The sequence below is a fragment of the Microtus pennsylvanicus genome, chromosome 12, assembly GCF_037038515.1.
Source record: "Microtus pennsylvanicus isolate mMicPen1 chromosome 12, mMicPen1.hap1, whole genome shotgun sequence".
Taxonomy (NCBI): domain Eukaryota; kingdom Metazoa; phylum Chordata; class Mammalia; order Rodentia; family Cricetidae; genus Microtus; species Microtus pennsylvanicus.
In genome coordinates, this window is record NC_134590.1 from 18,634,554 (window position 1) to 18,639,217 (window position 4,664).

Sequence of the window (4,664 nt, forward strand, 5' to 3'; positions counted from 1 at the left end):
ACACTAAATTGGCAGTGGGCTAAGCTTAGATACATTGGCTATGCAGCAAATGTAAACTCACATTATTGTTTTCTTCAGCGTGGGGCACACATTCTTTTACTAGAGTTATTGTGGTAAGTAGGATTGTTAAAACAGATTCCCCAAAGGTATTACAGTCTTCAAACATAGGAGAGTTACTGTGGAATGAATTATGTCCCGCAAAATTGATAGTTTGAATCCCTAACCCAGACCAGAGTCAGTATAATGACCACAATTTTTAGTAAACTCTGAAGAAGTGCAAAACCACTATGCAAATTTGTGCCTTGCAACAAAGGGAAGGCATTAAAACATCCCCAACTAACTTCATGTCACTTAGTACATCTCTTCTGATTTTGTTCTAGAGGAATGTTGGACTCTTCTGTGGACCTCATGTGTGGGTTCATTTTAGATTTCAAGCCTCTTTTACATTAGTTTTTATTTTAATAAGCCCAGGAGAAATTGTGGCAGTTATTAAATGTGAACAATTAAAACATTCTCATAAATTAAGCTTTCATATTTTCTACAGTAAGTAGTTTTCTTTTGATTAAATTATGCATTGTTCATACAGGTACTTTATTTCTCAACAGAAACACAAGCTACAATTATTTGATGATATAGGCCAAGTGAGTTTACGGGTGTCTGTCTGGGCCTACATTGAATTGCTTTGAACATTGGTCTCCACATATGCAAGAGAACCAAAACACTAAACACGTTTCTGCTACAATCTTTCATCAATATATCAAAGCAGTCTTACCACTAAGCAAAAAAAGAGATCCGGGGTAATTGAAGGCGGTGGCGTGCTCAGTTATTAAGGAACTACCAGACTAGCCAAAGCAGTATGAAGGCTAAAATCTAGATGAGAGTATAAACTACAGGCCTGGCTTATACTCTATAAAGCAGGCTCATTAGTTGTACAGCTTATCGCTGTAGTATCTCTTGGTTAGCAGCAAACAGTCGATGATTTTATCTTTGCCTCTTTTGTGTCTCCTTATCTTTAAATTCTTTGTCTCATGATGCTCAGGGAGATTGGGGACAGATCTTTGATCTGCCCAAAGGCAGAAAGAAATGCTATGATATTTAAGGGCTCTTTAATTTTCTCATTTGGGTGTGTAGTCTATATGTATGTGCGTGTGGTGTGTGGTTGTTTACATGCGTGTCATGTATATGGAGGTCCGAGATCAATGTTGGGTGTTTTTCATCACTGGTTATTCACCTTGTTTTGAGACAGTGCCGATCACTGGCCTGGAGCTCACTGAGCAGGGTAATCTGGATTGGCAGCAAGTCCAGGGATCTACCTGTATCTGTCCCCCACTGTGATTATAAGAATGTGCCACAATGCTTGTTCTCTCTGGGTATTGAATTTAGGGCTTCACGCTTGAGTGGTGAGTACTTTATTGACTGAGTTATTGTCTTAGCCCTTATCCTATGATTCTTTTGTTCTGAATCTCAGAAAGTTTCTATGCAACTTGTTCAGAATAAATGTGGCATAGAAGAAAGGATTTCATGATAAGAATTTAGGACTAGTTGTTTGGTGTATTTTCCATCCCAAGCTTTGAGTTGAGTTTTTTTTTTTTTTTAAATCTTAACTTGAGATTTACACTCCTTTACTAGTCTCTGATTTTCTTTGCAAAAGAAGAGTGCAAAATTTTGTTGGCAGTTTCCCTATTTAGTGGCCCTGGTAAAAGACAACCCAAGGAAATTTGGTCGTAAAAACACGCTCAGGTATGAAACTGTTGCATTTTCCAAGATATCCTAGGATAAACAGATGCTCAAAAGAATGCAAAAACCTCCTATAAAAGTTGCAGAATTAGAGACCTTTTGGGTAACTGAAGGGCTTGCTGAGAGAACTAAGTGGTTGAAGTAGTGCTACACTGGACAACTGACACTCAAGTCTTGTGCTTCTACTTGTGTTAGGCAGTCTGAAGAGTTAAAAGTACACTTCCAAGAAGCCATTGTACTTGTCTTGAGATTGGCATAAATCCAGCAATGATTTTATAGCAGAAGAGTGAGCATATCCTTGGTGCTGTTTCTGAGGATAACAGATCGTGTCAAGGAGACACTGTGGAGGTGGTGGCAGCTTCTCCATTCTTTTTTTTCCCCTTCTTTTTATTTATTTATTTTTTTATTGAAAAAAAATTTCTGCCTCCTCCCAGCCTCCCATTTCCCTCCCCCTCCTCCCCCTCCTCTCCCCCCACTCCTCTCCTCCTCCCTCTCCAGTCTGAAGAGCAGTCAGGGTTCCCTGCCCTGTGGAAAGTCCAAGGTCTTCCCCCCTCCATCCAGTTCTCATTTCTAAGGTACAGCTTCTACACCTTGTCCCTAACTTTAAGACTTCCAACTGTGTCACTAACACCCGACTCCCTATATTAAATTCTTGCATATGCCTGTTTCTTAGGGACAATTTGGCATGAATTTGGATTGGCTATTTGACGTGGTTGAATTTGAAGGCGGTACCTGTTTTGGTGACACTGGAAGACTGTATCTTTGTACTCAGTGGCACACAGCCGAAGGGCTCCTGCAGTGATCTCGGCTAACCCAGGAGTAAATGCCTAGAGAAGGCTGAACTTTGACAGAGTCTTACGGAGGCTTTTATGATAGAGATCACACTAGAGCAACTGTGGATGATATGATGATAATCCTTGGAAGGAATCAGTTCTCTCCTTTTTAATTAAAATTTTATTTATTTATTTTACACCCCAACTGCTACCTCCCCTCTCTCCCCTCTTCCTGCTCCCTCTCCTTTTCTTGCCCCTCTCCATTCACCATTCTGTATTTGCTCAGAAAGGGGCAGGCCTCCCTTGGACATCAACAAAGCATGGCATATTAAGCTGCCATAAGACCAAGCACCTCCTCTTGTATTCAGACTGGGCAAGGTAATCCAACATTAAAAATAGGTTCCCAAGAACAAGCCAAAGCAGCTGTTGTTCCTAATGTCAGGACTCCCACAGAGAAACCAAGCTACATAACTGTCTCATATACGTAGAGTGCCTAGGTCATTTCCATGAATGCTCTCTAGTTTTTGGTGCAGAATCTGTGAGTTTCTATGAGCCAGGCTAGTGGTTTCCATGGGTTTTCCTGCGTGAACATGACCCCTAGCTTCTATAATCCTTCCTTCCTCTCAACAAGACTTCGAGCTCGGCCCAATGTTTGTCCTTGGATTTCTGAATCTGCTACCACCAGTCACTGGATTAAAGCTCTCCGCTGACAGTCAGGGTAGTGACCAGTGTGACCGCAGGGGATGGCCAGGTCAGGCTATGCTTCCACTGCAGCGTGGAGTCTTAGGTGATGCCATTCTTGTAGGATGGGAGTTTCCCTCGTATCAGGCTTTCCCCTGACTTTGTAAAGCCCCCCTTTCCAGTCATCTCCCCGCACTCTGCTCCTCGGCCCATCCCACAACCCAATCCCTCATGTTTCCATACCTACCCACCCCAAGTCCTCATGGGAAATCTCTATTTCCCCTTCCCAGGGAGAACCATGCATTCGCTCTTGTTGCCTAGCATCTCTGGGCCTGTGGATTGTAGCATGGTTATCTTTACTTTACAGCTAAAATCTACTTATGTCTGAGTACATACCGTGTTTATATTTCTGGGTCTGGGTTACTTCACTCAGGATGATTTTTTTCTAGTTCCATCCATTTGCCTTCAAATTTCAGGATGTTTTTTAACAGTGGGGTAATACTCTGTTGTGTAAATATACCACATTTCTTTAAAAAAATATGGAGTGCTTCAAGAACTTGTGTGTCATCATTGCACAGGGGCCATGCTAATCTCTATCTTTTCAATTTTAGTATATGTGCTGCCGAAGTGATCATTAAATCTTTATCTCTTAAGCTGCGGTGCTAATAACTGAGATATGAATTAAGGGGCTCTTAATGATATAAGCTGAATTCACAGCCTTACCAGACCTCTTTGGTCAATTTTAATACTGTTCAAGCACTTGTTCAAATACTAACTGAGAAACTGTTAATCACCGGAAATGTAGCAACTTACATATAGTCATCCTCAGTTGGGTGCCTGGGCTCATTCACTTTTCTCTTGATGTTATCAAGGGGTTGAATTAAGCACTGCTGTCCTCAGAAACATTCTTACAGTGAGGTTCTAACTTGCAGTGTGATGTTAGGTATAAGAAGTTACTAAGCCTAAAGGAAGTGGTAAGCATGGTTGTAAGCATCCAATGTGTTCAGTGCTTTTCTGAGAAGAACATACTTTCTCTGTCCTTCCGCTCATAAAAACTGAAGAAAGTCTTCTTCCATGAGAACCCAGTGGGAAGGTAACCATCCACAAGCCAGGAGGAGAGCCTTCACTAGAAACTGACTATGTTGGCACTCTAAGTTTGAACATCTAGTATCTAGGCCATAAGGAAATAAATTAGAATGATTAAGGAACTTAGTTTATGCTATGTATTTGTTATGACAATCTGAGCTGTGACAGAGTGGATTTAAATGATAACTGGGCATTTTACCAGATCAGATATTCTTAGTATGCTGACCGTGGCTTTGTGTGTGTGTGTGTGTGTGTGTGTGTGTGTGTGTGTGTATAATTTATGTGAAACTATCCTGATTCAGGAAATCAGCCTTGAGAAGTTACCCTTGAGAAGTTTTCCACGATGGATAATGCACTCAGTGATTGTAATAATAATAATAATAATAA

At 41.0% G+C, this 4,664-nt stretch overlaps 1 non-coding gene across 1 annotated transcript; it reads right to left on the reverse strand.

Moving 5' to 3' along the window:
* Nucleotides 1–3,724: 3,724 nt before the first annotated feature.
* On the reverse strand, nt 3,725–3,826 carry LOC142833255 (U6 spliceosomal RNA). Its single transcript, XR_012907382.1, has one exon. It is a non-coding gene; the product is annotated as a U6 spliceosomal RNA (small nuclear RNA).
* Nucleotides 3,827–4,664: the final 838 nt, after the last annotated feature.